This window comes from Galleria mellonella, unplaced genomic scaffold, assembly GCF_026898425.1.
Source record: "Galleria mellonella isolate WM207_F2 unplaced genomic scaffold, CSIRO_AGI_GalMel_v1 utg184, whole genome shotgun sequence".
Classification (NCBI taxonomy): domain Eukaryota; kingdom Metazoa; phylum Arthropoda; class Insecta; order Lepidoptera; family Pyralidae; genus Galleria; species Galleria mellonella.
Window position 1 is genome coordinate 7967008 of NW_026442025.1, and position 20572 is coordinate 7987579.

At 31.6% G+C, this 20572-nt stretch overlaps 1 protein-coding gene across 5 annotated transcripts in view; it reads right to left on the reverse strand.

Annotated features, from left to right (window-relative positions):
• The window catches only part of LOC113512138 (brain tumor protein), a 588229-nt gene that overhangs the window by 397459 nt on the left and 170198 nt on the right, over positions 1-20572 (reverse strand). Inside the window, exon 1 of one of the 5 annotated variants that reach the window (XM_031909203.2) lies at positions 18878-19295. The exons of the other annotated variants lie outside the window; for them this stretch is intronic. The gene's annotated coding sequence lies outside the window, so the exon portion shown is untranslated. Of the gene's footprint in view, positions 1-18877; positions 19296-20572 lie in introns of those variants that run through there. 5 annotated transcript variants of the gene reach the window in all.

Sequence of the window (20572 nt, forward strand, 5' to 3'; positions counted from 1 at the left end):
TTTACACTGTATTTCAAATTAATATATCAACGCAAAATAAAATGACAAATTACTTATCAGTAGCTATAGCTAGATTTGACGTTTTTATGGATAAGGGGGTAAATATTAAATATGAATAATGCTTTGATGTCAAAGGCATTCAGTAGCACAATTTGATGTTAACTAGTCAGCATATACGTTGTATTGGTTTATTTTGAAAGTTGAGAATTATTCATCTAATCTGATAACTTTTAAGAATATGAGAGTTCCATCAACATTCCAATAAAATATTACATAAATAATCCAGGATAATAATAATATATAATATAGGGGACTAAACCGCTGGCTACAGCCAGTAAATTTATATGTTTTAATAAGCCGGTTTAAGTATAAGTGATGTGATGTACTTGACAGTTATCAGGGGAAAACTTTAATTGTCTCTCTGTGAATAGGCTAACTAACTTGAATTTCTGAAGTTGAACCCACAAAGGCTATCTGTACAAACAGGGTAATTCACTCAGCTGTGTAAAAGTTTTAATAAGTTTGTTAAAACGTTATAATTAGCCAGTCTCTGAAGGGAGATAAGTGGCGCGGTGAAGATGTGATGTATGAAATTCACAACAAATTTCGGGAGTCATGCAAACCTTTGTTTTAAGTGTTAATACTTCTTTATCAGTGGGAGACTTTGTACAAAAGTCGATTACTTGGGTACTTCTGTCCCATTCGTGTTTCTACCGTGAAGCAGTTGTGTTTGCATGGCTGTATTTCGGTTTGACGGGTGGGATATGGCGTGAATTTACTGGGTACAGAGGAATAACATTTGAGTCTTCTGGAATGGCAATGCATGAGGGGTATCATGGGCGAAACAGTATACTCTGTTATGTCCATGGTACTGCTCATGTCTATAGGCGACGGTTACCACTTTCCATCAGGTGGGCCGTCGGCTTGTTTGCTATTCTAAGTTGTATAAAAAAAAATCAGAAAGGACATAGTGCAAGATTCGGCTCTACGAGCAGCTTTATAACTCAAAAAAAGTAGGATACATGATTTTTTTTTATATGAAACAGTAATACGAAATGTAATAAAGAATGATTAAAACAATGAGTGATTTAGTAGTGAAATTATTGAATACGACAACGTAATACTAGAAATTTCATTACATAAGGTGTATCGTATCACATAATATTTTATGATATCTATGATTTTGTTCACGTTATAAATGGAATAATAACCCCGCCTGTACTATCGGTTTATGATGGTGAGGCGCCAGTGACAGATAATAGGTGAGGATGAGCAAATCAATTAGTCGTCGTGATGAATTCTACATGAATTAACGAGAGAAAGCTAGCGATAGGGCCTCTAGTCTCCATTACTAAAAATTTCTTCTTCTCGCTGACTAAATAGTTGGTATTCGATAGAATCCTCCAAAATGATATATTTGAATCGCAGTCAACATTCCCCAATATATATCACTTATGATCTCCGTAAATAATCAAGCAGCTGTATCAAGCACGCTTCTTTTGTCTTTAGAAAACAAAGAAGACGGAGCAGCCGTCCGGCCGGCTTATAAGTGGCAATATACGTGCTTAACCCAAACCGCTTGACCATTTACGGAGCCCATAATATTGCCACTGTTTATTATACTCATTCATTTTACGACATAACTCTTATTTATGTTCCTAAATTGTTAGCCCATAAACACTTTCTACTTCCGTACCCATGCCTCTTGGGGGGCATATGTCGCAAGTTTCAAGGTCGCGAAATATGTAAAACAGTCCAGAACACTTCCTTTTATGTACCCTTAAAGTTTTAATTGATACTTTAAAACAGAGTGGTCTACACAACGACTTACGTCATGATGTCATGATGGCGTACGTACATTTACAAATATAATCTGATTCATTAGTTTTTAACGAAAACGTAAACAAATATACAATAATATTAGCGGGCTGAAGCGCGCAGATAGGCTTACGCTCGCAAGACAGCTGCTCACGATTAAGGATCCCTAATGGACCCGGAACTAATCGGCCTTTTTACACGTAAGTTAAACCGGTAGTTATTACATTACAGTATATAAAAGTTTTGACTATAAGACTGTCACTGATGTTTGAGATATAACATTATGATATGCTTCAAAACAACATAATGAAAATATAAAATTAATAATTTAATAATTTGACCTGATCATAAAATAGTATGCTGATATTCAATAGCAATACAAATCAAAATCGATAAATTGAATATTTGTTTTTTTTACTACTTTCATTTAGAGAGTGTTTCTGTCATAGTTTGAATAACATTAGATTACTTTTTCGTCATTATTTTATTAAATACCGTTTCGTTAGTTTTTCTTTCGATAGTAGAAAGATCCTCCACTAGATAGAGCAACGACCTTAAATGCATTGCAGGGAATCAGTGGTTGCAAGTGGCTCGGGACCGTTCCTTATGGCAATCTATGGGAGAGAGCTATGTTCAGCAATGTTCACCTTTTAACTAATAATACATGATACTCGTAATATTATTTGTTATTTATATCTTTCCTGCATTAGATTACCCACCAATTATTTTCTCTCTAACTACATTGGGTTGGCTGGAAGAGATCTCTTTTAGAGATAAGCCCTCCCTTGCTAATAAGTTGTTAACCTAACCGCTTTATCTGTTGTTATGTCTGCTGTTACAATATGTATATATATATATATATATATATATATATATATATATATATATATATATATATATATATATATATATATATATAGTGTATTGTATTGTAAAATCTTTATTGTACATAATTCTACACAGTAACTAGCACTCTAGTTTTATTCTCTTATGCTATTATATTGTACATTCTAAAATGGGACGAGCAAACGCAGCCCTGTCGAGTGTAACCATTAAGAATTCTTTATAATTAGTCACACACATGTTCATGATGTCTTGTTCTTAATTGACTTAAAAATATGATGTTTCATATCCACTGTATTTTTAGATACACGCGTAGTAAAAAAGTAAGAAAGAGGCCTGTTTATACCCAACAATAGGTATATCATAGATTAAGAAGAAAAATATTGACTAATTCAGAAAGCAGTTTCAATCAAGAAATTTATTTACAAACAAAAATTTATCTATTAGCTTCAGAATGTATATGACTAAGGACTACAAATCAGTAAATAGAATATTGACATTTAAAAATAACTTTAATATTCCTATATATTTAAACACAATTATTAAAAACAAATTTTCATAATGTATCCAATGCTCCATCTTGTATCTGCTAAAATCCAGCAAAATTAGTTAAGAGAAATTGGTTCAAATTCAAATTCAAGTATGCAAAATTTAACTTAAACTAACTAGTCGTAGATTATAAGTTAAACGAAAGCTTGTATTAATTGACACAGACCGACATATTTAGAGTACACGCAATATCATTTACGTAAAATATCAATATTATTATGACTGTTATAAAGATACAATTTTTTATTGTATATGTGCCTACCATTCCACCATGGAGGTCGGTATAATACGAAAACAATAATATAAGTTCGTAAAGCACCATATTGTAAGTATATGGTAGATACCGCCATATTGCTTCTGTCCGCCACCCGGCCCGGAAGGAAGCCGGCGCGGGCAAAGTGCACGAATTCACACCATTATAGCCTAAGAGCTGTTAACAATGTCTATTATGGTGCTACTTGATAAGAAATAACTCGTCTGTAGGTTACTTGTTATTCTCGCGTGAATTTGGTTATGGACTTAATTTTTACTAATACATAATCATTAATGTGTGAGTTTGTTATATCTTAATGGAATAATGAAAAGAACATAATTTATTCTTGTTCACAACATATTCTTGTTGGATTATAAAAACTAAACATGCACTGATCTGACATCTGTATACTCATGACAAAATATTGATAGATAACATAAAAATAGTTATACTCGGAATATAGGATTTGTATCAAATAGGTACTAATTGTCTACGACAACCCCAAAAACCAAAGAATTAAAGATGGGTAAGTGTAAAAATGTTTGCAAGGTTTTGACCAAAAAATTATATTTTTTGGTCAAAACCTTGCAAACATTCCTTCTATATTCTAATGGCTGGAACGCTACTGAAGATGTTTGCTCACAGACACAAACAGAGCACGTCTGTATATGGTCACACACATTGAAGAAAAAAATTGCAGGGGCGTACTATGTTAAGACAATGTATGTATGCATCATCAAAATTTATCGTCAGCTCTCTGACTGTTACAGTTATGGAAAGACTGGCTAGTAACAAGAGTCCATTATGATTCCGGTTATATAGTTGACACGTAACAATGATGTAATGGTGTTGCAAATGGTAATTTATAGTTTTACGATTCAAAATTTCTAATAGCATATTTTTAATATACATATCAATGAAATTGCATATTATAAAGTTATCTTATTGGCCGGCATAGAATAGGCCGTCTCTTCCTTTTCAGTGGATGTCGTAAAAGACGATTAAGGGACGGTGAGGCATTTGCAGCAGCGTTCCTTTTAAAACATCTCTAAAGCTTGCCTGCGGTTGCCAATTCGACTGCTAAGCGTGGCAACTACTGGCAAAATCCCCAGGGGGAAGGCTTATGTACAGCAGTGGACGGTTAAGGGCTGATACGATGATGATGATGAAAGTTATCTTATAGGTAATAAATATTCTTTAGATCCTGTATAAGTAACACTTGTTTTTTTTGTCTGCTGACATTTTGCTTTGTCTGATGCTGGTATTTCTCTTATTTCTGAGTGGTTTTTCGTTCGACATTATTTATTATTATATGATATATATGTACGTGTGTATAATGTAGGTAATATAAGTAATATATGTATGTTATTTATATATTACTATTGTTTTTAATCATGTCGGTGCCAGCATTCAATAGACCACGCCTTCCTTTACAGAGGGTGTCGTAAGAAGCGACTATGAGAACTTAATTGTCAAGGGGTAGGCAACAACGTCACTCTTAAAACATTGGCAAAAGCCTAACTGCGATTGACAACTCGCCTGTCAAGTGTGGCAACTACTGGCAAAACCCTCCTTTTGGGAGAGGCCTATGTCCAGCATTGGACAGTTAACGGCTGATATAATAATAATAATTTCAAGTTATAATACAGAAATGATACAGTTATACAATTATAATCATAAATTGTTTACGAGATGTTGTGTAACTCGACTACAAAGTGAATGAATGCTGTGTTTGGCCGTTAGTAGTATGCTAATAGGTCGAGACGATATTTGCTTTTACTGTTTGAACGAACACTTTGTATTTTTATTTAATGTATTTCGCTTCCTCTACTCTGTGGCAAGTTCACATAGAAAGTTCTTGAATAAATACAAATATTTCTGTAAATATTAACTTCTTTCTTTCCAGAAGGTATTACTTGTTTCATTTAGCGAATGCTGTGTTGAACTATGATATGCAAATAGATATAAAAAAAGTAGATGTAAGTATTTATTTGTCATTTCTCGAGTTTTGTACAAAAGAGATACGAGTATAAAGGACGGTTTGACCGTCCATATGTTTGTCCTTCGGTTCAGGTAAATTATTATAGGAACTACTAACGCTATCCATTTCAAACTGGAATGATTCTATAACTTTATGGTAAAGGATTATTTTGATATTAAGGAAAAAAAATTAAAGCAATACATTTAGATAAAAAAATGCTGTTTTATTTTTATACGTGTAATAATTAGAAATAACTATTATTGTTATAAAATTGTAAAAGCTTATTGTAATTAAATAAATAAATTGTATGAACCCAAAAGTTTGTAGTTTCTTCCGCAAAAATTAGCTACAAAAAAAAAACAATAAAAAAATTATAACTTTTATAATTAATCCGTTAGTTTGTTTGTTACCAACCACATTACAAGCATATAGACAAAGGATCTTTAAGAAAATTTTACAATTTCATTAAAATCTAGTTTATTATATTTCCCTCCTGTTCGTGAATAAGTTGGTGAAGTTTGTAAAAAAGGTCCCTCGAATGAGTTAGTACGAGTATAATTATCATATTTAAATTAAACGAAAAGTTATATATTTTTTTTATATCACTAAGTTGGCAAACAAGCATACGGCCACCTTATAGTAAGCGGTTAACGTATAACGTAGGCTATGAATGCAATGCTAAGTACATTACATTACGTTGCCGACTCTAAGGAAACCTCTTTATTTATTTTTCGAAGAAACCTATACTATAATCTATTGGAAAAACCATAAATAATTTTTAATAAAAATCAAATCATTACTTGGCTTTCTCTGTTAGTTTAGATACAAAATATGATAAATCGAATATTATGCGGATGATATCGCGGCCACTGTTAGTATAAAAATAAGCTGTATTAACTTAAGCATCTTACGGATCTCAGTTCAGAAAAAGAGGGCCTTAACAAGCAACGTTGTTTGCAATATTCCTTCACACTAATCCAAGTGCTTATTGCTGTTCGTAAGTATAAAATATTAGTTTGAGCATTTTTATTTATCGTAGTACGACACGAGACGGCACGATTTTGTTATTACAATATAACAGAGAAGAAAAATGTTATCGTATTTAATTTACTATAAGGAAGCTTTGTATAAAAGTCTTTTGCATGAGTACCTTTGTCTGCCGCGTGTTTCTGCCACAAAGCAACTGTGCTTGCAAGGCTGTGTAGTTATTCAAAAGATGGGATTTAGTACTCTTATTCGTATACATAGTATAGAAGGATAACACCATGAATGGTAACTTACGAGGGGCAACATAGACATGAAAGTGAATTCAACGAGGCCAAGGACGTTTTAGTTTTTTTTTTTTTTATGTGACTTAGAATGGCAAACAAGCTGACGGTCCATCTGATGGAAAGTGGTAACCGTCGTCTATAGACACGAACAATACCATGGACATAACAGAGTATACTGTTTCGCCCATGATACCCCCCATTCGTCTTTCAATTTCCATTAGTTTGCTATTTCGAGTGAGGTACCATAAAAATATAATTACGTTTCTGGCAAACTACATGACTTATTACAAAACTTTCAAACTAATACCTATTCATAGAAGAATAAAACACAAAAGGTTTCCCACAAAGAACGGGTTTTAATCAATTAAATGGAAAAATCCCTAACACACGGCACTCTAGAACCTAAAGCGATTGGCATGAAAGCCCCATCTCAGTGTCATGTGGTCCATTTTATACGAATACAGCGATTAAAAAGTTTGAAAGAAGCATGATATTTATATTACAAAGGCATTAAAATAAAATCATACAAATGTATTTTGCATAATTTTATTTATGCACATTATTGTAGTTACTAACAATTATTGTAGTTATACTTCATTGGAATTCTAATTATAAACTTTTAATATAATATATGCTTATTTGCCATTCATAGTTTTGTAAAACAAATACATATCAAAAATTGGTTAAGTGTTTTTACAATATATATATACATATATATAGTTAAACGTGTTTTCAATTATATAACTATTCTTGTATATAATCTTTACAGGATTTTTAAATATTATATGCTCATAACTTATGGCTAACTTTCTGCATGGTAACTATAAATAGTCACAAGTTACAATATGATTCTATCAAAATGATTTTTTTTTATAAAAAGTTAATTTAAATTTAATTGTTTTATGGTTAATCGAAATAATATAAATAAACAGTTCATATAAAATAAAATATGTAACATGTTTAACAAAATTTCTGGTATATTTAAAATTGAAATACTAAATTCAATCGCTGCAGCTTATCGTTTAGAGCACACTCTGGAGAGGTAAAAGAGGAACACTTGGACCTACAAGATTGCTTTTCTAGTGCCATTACCCCGTGTTCGCCTAAATGTGGGTCTTTTATTAACCTTTGCTTTATTTTTACGTTTATAGCAGTTGTAGTCTGCTTGACGTATTGTTGAGAGCAATATTAAACTTGCTATTTCATTTCTTAGAACTCGACACTTCTTTAGAAATTTGTGGTCAAATTTCGAAAAGAAAACACGTGTAATTCATGTTAATATGTACAACTTATTTCTATAACAGAATACTGTTTTTTTATACAACTTAGAATGGCAAACAAACTGACGACCCACCTGATGAAAAGTGGTAACCGTCGCCTATAGACATGAGCAGTGCCATGGACAAAACAGAGTAAGTATACTGTTTCGCCCATGATACTCCCCATGCGTTGCCATTCCTGAGGACTCGGGTGTTATTCCTCTGTATCCTGTAAATTCACGCCATATCCTAAAATGTGTTATGATAGTTTAAATAATACTAGGTAATTTAACAAATTATTATAATAAAACTAAACAAATTACTGCAAATTTAATATTTAGTCGACATTTTAATATTTTATAGTTATTATTTAAGTAGTTGATAGACAGTAAATATTCTTATTACCATATTGACCGTCAGATGAATCGTAAGCTTGTTTGTCACTTTCTTGATTTAAAAAATATCTAGATAGACAATCAAGAGCAATGCAAACTGATTTTACTCATGGGCACAAATATTAATTTTGTGCGTGTTCATCATCAAACTCCCAAACTTCAGTGTGTTTTTTTTTAATGGGTGATAATGGAATGGTAACTCCACCCGCGGTATCGGAATACGCCAGCGGGGCACCATAGGTGTGGATGAAGCAGGTCAGTTAGCCTATCGTGACGAATTCAACAAGAATTGTTCACGATGGTTTCCAGGGGGAACTACGTGGGGGTCGACCTATTTGGGCATATTGTTGGCAATGGGACTGTCAAATTCCATTGCCAACAAACCCTTTCCCCCCACTTCAGTGTGTTAAACCTCTACACCATTAAATTTATCATAAATTAAATAATATTAGACACAGTATTTTACGGCTCAAACTTGAACTTGGGTCCTTAAGCCACTGTATTACGAAGGGCATCGAATTGATCTTAAAACCTTGCTTTGAGGTTATCAAAATATAATAACTTATATTTTACAATAACTATTAATATTTCAAGCAATTTTATTACAATATTGTAAGTAATTGCCAAAGAGATTACGAGCATGATTTAATCTATTGAAGTACGAAATGGAAAATCAACAAATTGACAGTATTATGGACTCTTCGTATAATTAAATCGAAGGTTACTAAACGGTGCTGACGTGAAGTTCGAATTTTCAATCAAACCGTCATATACTGTTGAAGCTACAGGTTAAGATCACGATGTTGACTTCTACAGGTATGTTTTTTAATGAAACAACTAGAGAGAGACTTAGTACAAAATTCGTCTATATGGGTACCTCTGTTCTGTCTGTGCTGCTCGCATTTTAAAAAGGAATGTGCTCTTTTTTAAAAGGCTATGATGTTGTATCGGTTCGGAAATACTTTCCATCAAGTGGGCCGCCAGCTTGTTTGTCATTATCATAAAAAACTTAGTTTAAATGATAGTTAACGAAAATGATACAATATGCCTGGATTACCTGCTCCCAGTTCACCGCAACTCAGGATTTTCAGATAAAAATAATTTTATAATTAAATTTAATAAACCCTTCATTATGTTTTTTATAAGATTTATTAATACTATACAGAACAGACGACACTTGGTTATTTTTCTTTGTAAATTATAAGTTTCATAAATAAAGCTTATAAAACATTTGTATATTACCCTTTACATAATAAAATAAATATTACTTTTGTAATATTAGTACAAGCCTAGACGAAGTCAAGTTAATGTCAAAGTGGAGTATTCGTTGAAATCTCCTCCAAATCAGTGATATCAAACCCAAATTAAGATTCCACGTTTAAGAACGGGTCCTTTGAGTAAATCTACCATAACGTACATCATCAAACGATGCTCGAGTGCCTTTTAGCCGAACCTACACCCAATTATTCGTTTTACCATCTTTTTGATGTCGTGAATAAAGTGCGCAATCGGTTTTGAAGGAATCTTAGGGATTCTTACACTATCATGTCTTAGGGTTATATGATTTAAGAAATAATCTATACACATATATATTTATATTATTAGTGCAAAGTTCTATAATATATTGTATATTATAAGAATAATTTAGTGAGATTATTATCGTTTCTAAACTTAATTTATCTCTGTAAATGTAATATAAAATTACATTGTCAAATGCATAAATAACGTTTGCATATTTTTGATATTACCTGGTTTTTAATAAGCTTTATATTGGCATTAAAAGTACATGAACAGTTTCATCAATTGCAATATTAATATATATATTTTACGTAATAATAAATAATATACATATAAGTATAACCAGATATGATTTATTATATATTAGTGTGATAATCCCCTTGCTGCTGTTAAGTAAATGCCTTCCCAAAGTTGTTCTTGATTGAAGCAAGCAGAAAGGGTAAGTAGTTCTAAATGGAAATAATTGGATTGTGAATAAGCACGATATACCTACTGTGTTCAGGTAAGTTTATTTCTAAAGAGCACTTTCTTAAGTTGAGTGTGCAGAATGGTTTCAGCTTACTTAACTACCTTTGCTTTCGTTTACTTATATAAACGGCCTTCTCTTTGTTTGAAATATATATACGATACATTTAAAATATACAATTATAAAATACTAACTGCTCACCCTGGCTTCGTGCGGGTACAAACATGTCTTGACATTAATCCTGAAAAACAGCGTAATAAGGTTTCTTCAGGGATATCAGTGCATACCCCTGAAAAACCTTATGCTATAGACAATCTAAGAGTTTACAGTAAGATACTCTTCTAAAACTGCAGTAAGCTATTTATTTTCTAGGTTATGAGTGTGAATTCCTTGTCGATGGTGAACGGTACATTATTAGGTGTTCATAAGCATCATGCCAAACCATTGCTCAGAACAGAATCTGTAATAACAGCAGTAGAACAAACAAAGGGAGGTATAATCTCGTCTCAGACTTAGATATTCGATTCCGCTTGTTAACCTGACTCCAATTACTCGTTTTACAATATTTTTTGTGGAGCGAAGAATCTACAATCGGTTTTTTATGTATCTAGGTTAAGTGTTTCTTAAAACTTATCTTTGGGATTGGCGTAAAGAGCAAATTGGTATAGAAAATAGGATTATGTTTAAATTTAAATAAGTAATTCGGTATCAAATAAGTATAAGTATTTTGTTTGTTATCGAAAACTTAAGTGCCTGAAATAATACTCCATAGTAGTATTTTAAAGACAGTCTAAATATTTCTGCAAAATACTTAATAAGTTATTTATTAATGAAAACATAATTTTGCCTGTAAAATACATTAGGCACTATTATTTTTGTGGTATTAAGTAACATCGCTATGGTTGACTGGGAGAGAATGCTTTTAGCATTAAGTCCGCCATGTACACATATTTGTACTAATGAATAAATAAAATAAAATAAATAAATAACATGTAAAATGTAAAAGTTGTAGTTGAACCTTATTAAATAAATAAATATACTTTAAGTTTTAAGTACTATGTCATGCACACGGTAAAATGTTCTAAGACAGTTTAAAAACATAATTATATTCATTATATAACATTCTATAACAATATATTTTTTATTAATCCAAAGTTTGATGGAGACCAAACTTTGAATTAATAAAAAAATTATACAATGGTAACTCTCTTAAATTTATGCCCGGTGAACATTGATATACGAGTACAGAGAAATCCAAGATTCACACAAAAGCTGTGTTTAAAATTTCTTTTGAATTTATGTTGCGAAGAAAGACTAAGTGAATCCGAATATTTAAATAAAGTCTATATATAAAAATTATATTTTCAGTAATAAGAATCTTTCACTAGATTTTTATTATAACACAGGGGGCATAGCATGCGGCTCACCTGATGGTAAGTGACTACCGCCGCCCATGGTCACCCACAACACCTACGGCATTGCAGGTGTGCTGCCGGCCTTTTAAAAAGGAATGTGCTCTTTTCTTGAAGGTTATGTTGTCATATCGGTTCGGAAATACTGCTGCTGGAAGTTGATTCCAAAGAGTGGTTGTGCGTGGAAGAAAGTGCCTTGAAAAACGATGATCAGAAATAAGGACTATGTTTGGTTAAATAAGCTCTATTTTCGATGGCTTTTTTAGTCTCTGACTGTGTATCTAGGGGCTTTTTTACATCAATGCTGGTGAGTCTAAAACAAACATTTATTCCCCGAAGAGAAATTAAAGGATTGAATTTTATTAGGCAATTAAAATTCATAAAAAATATATTCAAAAGATCCTTTCAATTTGTTAAAAGAGTGGCCGTCCGTTTCATTAATTTCTATTTCTGTCGAATTATTTCAGCTTTTTTCGTGTCCAAAGTGATGAATATCTTAATTACTTTGAGAAGCTGTCAAGGGCCGCAACGAGGGCTGTTGTTTTGGAAACGGAAAGATTTAATTTGGATTTTGTATATAGCAAGGGATTGAAATGCTGAAATGAATTGTAATCAATCTAAAAGGGTATTAGAAGGAAAAAAGTAGATATATTTTAACCCCTTTTAATTTTATTATTATTATTTTTAAACGACTCCAAAAATTAGAATGGAATTATATCTTATTATTGTTTTTGTTTATGCAAATAAATACAATTATTTTCATATTTATAATATTAATAGTATACGTTTACATAATATGAGCATATATATAGTTTGTCTACTTTCTCATTATTGTTTATTATGATCTCGAAAAAGCGATTTGATTCGATTTCCCCGAAAGATTTATCTATTTTTTTCTCTCAAAGAGCAATAAAAAAATAATTTAACATTTTCACTATTCGCTATGCGGTATTGTCGTGTGGTCCCAGCTTAGAATAGGCCACTCCTTCCTTTCCCGTGAGTGCCGACTAATAGAGGGCGAGGGATGGGCAGCAACGTCCCTTTTAGAGCATCTGTAAAGACTAACTGCGGTTGCTAATCCGCCTGCCAAGCGTGGCGACTACTGAAAAACCCCCCAAGGGGAGGCTTGTGTTCAGCAGTGGACAGTTAAAGGCTGATATGATGATGATGATGATGATGATAAAGACTATTCATTATAAGGGCAAATACAACACAGAACTCCAACTTGATAGTGCTATGACGGTGAAGCAAGAATTCAGCAGATATATACAGGACTGTTCTTTGTGGCAATGTGGAGGAGACCTGTGTCCAGCAGTTGAGAACTAATAGTTGTAAAATGATAATCTAGTTCTTAGATAACCAACTTCAAAAGAAGGAAATTCTCAATTCGGTTGTATTTTTTATATTTGTTACCTCATACTCGTAACTCCGTCATTTATAAACCGATTTGTAAAATTATTTTTTTTATCTGAAAGAATGTACTTTCACATTGGTCCTATAGACATTTTACCAAAATGTGTTGAGTAGTTTTTTTTTTTTTTGTGGAATATAATTTTACTTTATTATCTTACTGTATGTAGGTATAACAGTTGTATCACCACGGTACCTGTGAACAAAATGAAACATGATTATAATAATAATATTTCTTTGGATAATATTCTAATAGTTACTACACTGACAGTATTGTATGTGATAACTTGTATACCAATTTCAAAAAAGAGGTGCACAATTTGATTGTCTTTTTGTGTATTAACAGATATGTTTTTGCCAATTTTGAATTATAATAATGTGGCTAAATGTGAAGTCGGATTTTGTGGAATAAAATGCATAGAAAGTTATGTAAAGTTAATGGTGACTTTTTCATCACATATAATAGTCTCAATAGATAATTGAGATTTAGTACAAAAAACTCCGGTAACACACCTACACTTTCTCTAATGTTGCAGGTGCCTATGGATGATGGTAATCACCATCAGATGAGCCGTATGCTCGTTATCCTCAATTTTTTTATATACCTGTAGACTTTATCCTAGAGTATTAAAGAGAATGCTTTTTAATCTTAATTCGTGCAGGCAAAATCTCAGGATATAGGCAGTAAGATTATAATGTGATTCTATGATCACATTTAATATTTAAATTAGCTTCTTAGATATTGTCAAAGGAAGTCATTTATATACATATCGTATAGTATTACTCATCTTGGAATGATAGTCATTTTGTTACTTTGTTACTTAATCTGCAGAACCATTTATCGTTCACGTAGGTGGAGAATAAAATAACAATTTTTTTTTGTAGTTTCAAAATGATTAAAAGTGTTGATTATACAATATTTTTTATTTTGTGTCAAGTATCTAATTTCATTAATTATAAAGGTAATTTTACAGTAAATATTGACAATTAATTAATCATACAGACAATAAAAATGTGTAAAGAAAAAATATAATAATTATAAATTATTTGGAAACGACAAACGATTTAGTTCGTATACTAACAAAACATAAGCAACAAAATAAATAAATAAAGCCACAATATATAGATTGAATTGTTATAAAAGCGTATAGTTCTCTCTTTGTAAATTGCGGTACCTCTACGGGGTGTCATGTCTTATGTACTTATCTATTATACAACAAAACTGTACCTTGTGGGGGAAGAGATTGTTAGTAATGGGGAGGTCCCTATCAGGTCGACCTCTACGCGGTTCCTCCTGAAAACTATCATGACTAATTTATCGGCGAATTAGTCATTTTCATCTATTAAAAAATCTGTACCCTGTGGCATGCAAATAAATATAAATAAATAAATAAGTCATAATATTATTAGGCATACCTACAAATAATACGGACACGGTTAGGTTATTTCGAGACATTATGATAGCATATAATATTCTCGCATTCATTGACACGATCTTATGAGTAAACAAGTTATCGATACCTTCTAGGTATATAATACGTATTTACATATTAAAGTGTCTCATATATTAATCAATTCTGCCGCCAAGTATGAGTAGCTTGTTTGAATAATGTGTTCCGGCTTTAAAGAGTTAAGAGGTAGGTATAGTTGTTAAATTTATTGGCCACTGTGATTTAAGATTTGATATTTTTGCTGATGCAAGCGTTTTATTAGTTAGTTATTTTTTTTATGAGTGAAAATGACAGATACCTACACTGTCGGTTTACGCTGATGGAGCACAAATAAGAAATAATAAAAATGTAGATATAAACTAGTCAGTCAACTACTAAAACAGTGACAAATTCAAATAATTATTAATCAAGATGGTTTCGAAGGAAACCACGTGTAGGTCGACTTGATAGGTTATAATGGTAGCAACAGGTCTAAACAGTAGCAGTAGCTTCTAAACCCCATTACATTGGAGTGAATTTACAGGGTACAGAGGAATAACACCTGAGTCCTCAGGAATGGCAACGCATGGGGGGTATCATGGGCGAAACAGTATTCATGGTACTGCTTATGTCTATAGGCGACGATTACCACTTTCCATCAGGTGGGCCGTCAGCTTGTTTGCCATTCTAAGTTGTATAAAAAAATTTTTCCTTGACCGGGATACAAAGTAGCCTATATTCTTCTCAATCTCATATACGAGTAGTAGCTATATACCAAATTTCGCGGTGATTGGTTAAGCCATTAACGCTCTTAGAGGTAACAAACAAACAAACTCAATTTCAAATTTATAATATTAATAAGGATCTCTAGTAATTGACGCTATCATTTCGAAAACAAATCGTATTTTCTCAGTCTATCTGTTTATCTGCCGACGTAGACAGCCATTGGGGGCTGGCGGTAAATTGCAATTGGAATTAATTCATAGCCCGACCCTACGTGTAATGAATTACCTATTAAATTTTCCCGAATCGTTGTTAACATTTAATCTATTCGAACTCACTGTGATGTAAATTTAGCAAATGGAGGTAGGAATTATTTTTTTAAAAGAGATTTGCATTTGCTTTTGTTTTTAAAACATGATGATGTTATAATAATCCAGATATCGCTTTTTGTAAAGATGTACATATATGACATGTAGGAATTATGACAAACTCCCTAAATGGTGACATGTGATTATGACAAACTCCCTACATGGTGACATGTGATTATGACAAACTGCCTATATGGTGACATGTGATTATGACAAACTGCCTATATGATCAAATACAATTATGATAAACTGTGTATATGACGAGCTGCGATTATGACAAAATGCGTAAACCTAATTTGTATACGACCAAATGAGTTTATGACATATGAATTGCCATTGGTATTATTGGTTTTTTTGGCAAACGTGGTTTGAAATCGTCTAGTGTTTATTATTATAGTATCAAAGTATATTATCAATCCTATAGTTACGATTTCCTATACAGTATATAAATGAGTCCATTTTTTATATTGACCTGGATATTTTATATATTTCTTTTAATATCAATGCCAATAAAGGTTTCTATTCTAAGTGTGTCTCTCAGTCTTTTATTAGGAATTCATACTATAAATTTACTTTGGGACTAAATATAAAAGTATTTTAATATGTATTTGTTTATGAATATAATATTTATATTCATTATTAATATGGTGCATCTTTTTTTTTATTGCATAAACATCATCATCATCATCATATCAGCCATTAACTATAGTCCATCTGCTGAACATAAACCTTCCCCATAAGGGGAGTTTTGTAACCACATTTAGACTTTGGAGATGTTTAAAGAGGGATGCTGCCCATACTTCGACCTTTAAGCATCATATTAACTTAATATTTATAATGGTTTGGAAATACAAAAAGTTAATATCTTTTACATTCTAATATAATTTTTGATTATTGTATTATATGACATAATAATATTTGCATAAAGTATATGTGAAATTTTACCAGTCTTTATTTGACATGGATTTACATAAAGAATTGCAGTGGTCAAATTGCAGTGTATGCAAATTCAAACTGAATACCGCATACAGCGCATAAAAATTGCACAATGCCGTGTTTGACACCAATTACTGACCAATTTCTTCTTTGAAAATTATGGGCATGCTTCGACATGTTGAGTGTATATAAGGGGTTTTTATGATCTAATTATAATAATTATAAATTACTAGTTTTTACCCGCGACTTCGTCCTCATGACCGGAATATACTGATTGACCGAGATAAATTAACAGTAGCCTATGTCCTTTTCTATCTCAAATTGTACATATATACCTAATTTCACGATAAATGGTTAAGCCGGTGAGACGCCAAAGATTTATTACTTTCTATAGAGTATTGGGGAAATCTACTTTCAACGGTGGACTGTAAAAATACTAGTATTTTTTTTATAATAATTCTATTTTATCATACCAATCTTAGCGATATTTATTGTTCTTTATTATTTTATGCTATTTAATCAATTAAAATTATTAATTTTTTTCAAGATAATGCTGTGTACATCTGGAATTGAGATTATTGCTAGAACTAAGTTTTTTGTTGCTGAAATACTGGCAGCTACATATTGCACACCTTTTTTTTCTTTTTATTTTGTATTCTATGTTTCTTTTTCTTTAAATAAATGAAACATTTCTGTTACAATTATTACTAATGTTGTTATTTATAATGTTTTATAATAACTAATTATTGGTATGCTTGACCAGACTGCGACTGACCAATTGTTAGTATCACGCATACTAATAATCAACCAGTGATAAGGGCTTCCGCAAATACATACAATTACATACGTTTGTATGTATCGTACTGGTACCTCTAACGATTAAGTCTTAAGAATAAATAGAACAATAATAGCGATTTATTATTGTAGTTTTTTTAATACGAGCATTGTAATTGTTCCAAGGTGCCTGCTGATGAATGATCGATTCAAATTCCATTTAAATTTTTATTAATTTATTTCTAAATTAATATTTTATTTTGTTATAGATTTTTATAACGTTTTAGAACGAATTTTACTATTCCGTTCCACTATTGGCTCATAGTATTTTTATGTACTCAATATCAAATTCTATGTGCGACATATATAGGTCATTTTATATATTAGTTTATCATAACAACCTTCAGATAAATTATTTAATTAATTTGCGAATAGATTGTGTCATTCGACCTTCTCATTCTAATGTGTGAAAGCGGCTTACGTAGTTAATTTTAAACGAATTCTAAAACGAAGTTCTTAATTAATTTAATATTTTTTGTTACGCATTACGCGATTACGTTGCCAATTCTGATCCGATTTCAATTTTTCTTTTTATATTTTGGAGATTTTTTTATACCAAAAAAACACATGGTAAACAGGCATACAATCCATCTGACGGTAAATGGTCTCTGAAGCCTATGGGCGCCTGCAATACTAAATGTCTCACGTGCCCGCTGCCGTCCCTAAAGAAACCTTAATACAGGGTGTATTTTGAAGAACCGCATACTATATGAAAAACCTAGAGTTTACTTTCGTTTTCATTCTACGAGTATATAATCTGTACCAGCTGTATCCCGCGATTTCGCTCGCGTGTATCCATATATAGTATCATATATCGATGATGATATATAGTATCATATATCATCATCGACATCATATCAGCCATTATCTGTCCACTGCTGAACATATGCCTCCCCTATATACTGGCATAAGGAACGTGGCCATTCCCTATGGCAGTTTACCATTAGAAGAATTATGCGAGTAATTGCTACGCTCGGTAGGCGGATTGGCAACCGCAGTTTGGCTCTTGGCGATCTTTTAACAAGGACACTGCTACCCATCTCTCGACTATTAAGTTCCCTTAGTCGCCTCTTACGACAACTACGGGAAAGACAAGAGTGGCCCATTCTATACTGGGACCATACGGTATCTATAAAGTATGCTATGTGTTAAGTTAGAATGTAGTCTACCCGCGTATAAAATTTAATTCAAATCCGTTCAGTAATTTTTGCATAAAAGAGGAAAAAACATCCATGCACGTATGCATGCATCACTTTCACTTTTAAATGCAAGCTTTCATATTTATTATATTAATAAATAGGAAAAATTATGATAATAGTCATCGTCATCACTGTCATTGACATAACGAGTATACAGTGCAAGTAACTTGTTACTTATTAATTAATTAATGAAATAAATCAAATTCAAATACCTGTATCGAAAGTGGTCGAGATAGTATCGAATAATTGTCACCGTCGTAACACGATTGTAATTATATATTGTGTAAAATTCAATAAACACACACCAGTTCACTTGCACAATAAAAGGACATCAGCTTGACGGATTGTAGCACTATGACGTATATAAGACGATCTAAATAACAAATTATCATATATCTCACGTCAGATAATGGGTACGATCGCTTCACAACACTAGTTAGATCACATAACAATAGTTAAAAATGTACAACACATTGATACTTTCGATTAAATTGATGTAAATAAAAAATCAATCAAGTCAAGCGTTTAATTTTTTAAAAATCGAACCGATTTTTAAAAATCGAATTGGCTGCACACGTTTATCGTATGAGCAATGTTAGATTCGCGCGTGGTGAACGCGCGGGCAACCGGCCAAACATACATTGAGACTGGATCGAACGATAACCGATTACAGCATTAGTGACGCGCTAGTGCGTGACATTCTATCGATAAATAACATTAACTACAAACTAAGTTTTAATCGAATCGTGAAATGTAATTAGCTTTCCAATTTGTTAATTCAATATGTCAATTAACTAGAAAACTAAGACTAGGTTCTAATTAACGTGCTGTGTTATAACTACTTATTTAAACACTAATAGTTGATTACATACTTTAAGATGTGTTCCAAAAAAACCGATTCGACTGTGACAAATCTAGTTATTTTGATTTAAAAACTAAACTATTAATCGATTTTGAAAACAATTGTATAGGACCAATTTGAAAGTGTGTCTTCAAAAAGTTTGATATCATTTAAAAAAAGAATTTTCAGTTCTATTCAAATAAAAAGGAATTTTACAAATCGGTTTATACTTAACAGAGTCATGAGGTAACAAACAAAAAAAAAACCGAATTTAAAACCTTATTCGTTTTTTGAAGTTGGTTGAAAATTTGTTAAGAGTTATATACTCTCGTTTTTGTTGATTATTTTTATCACATTCGCATTGCGGGTTCAATACATACGAAGTATAAATAAACCGTCTAATGAGCTTTGCAAGATCAATTATCATAAGTCAATGACTCTGAAATTATTCAATTTGTAGACAATCTTATCATTTATTTACATTTGATAACATACAATCATGTAAGTGATTGACCTAGACAGTAATAATAATTTATTATTAATAGTATACATAAATAAACTGCTTTACATAATTAATTATCAATAAACTTAATATAGAAATTAAGTCATTGTTATCATCATTTTGGGTATCTTGCTGATTAAGAAGAACGTTTTACTTTTGAAGAAACTGTAATTCTTTGAACACTGATTACAAAGTAAAATATAATTTATAACTAGGGGTGAGTACAATATGGAAGTATTTAAATTTTAAAATATTTATATATTGGCGCAACAAAGAATAATTAATAATTACGTTTAATATCGGTTACCTAATATGTAATATCAAAACGAAGCACATGTTGTAAATGAATATAGATGTTCGATTGGTATAGGCGATATAGAAATGGACGATAATCTTTTTTCTGCCATTAATATCCAGAAGAACTCAATATATAGATATCAGAGCGGTACCTATAGGTATGGCTAATAAACTATATATTATACTATATATTATATATACTAGATAAAAATATACCTATGGTGAATTAGATATTATCTAGCAATATACAAAAGATTTTTTATTAAC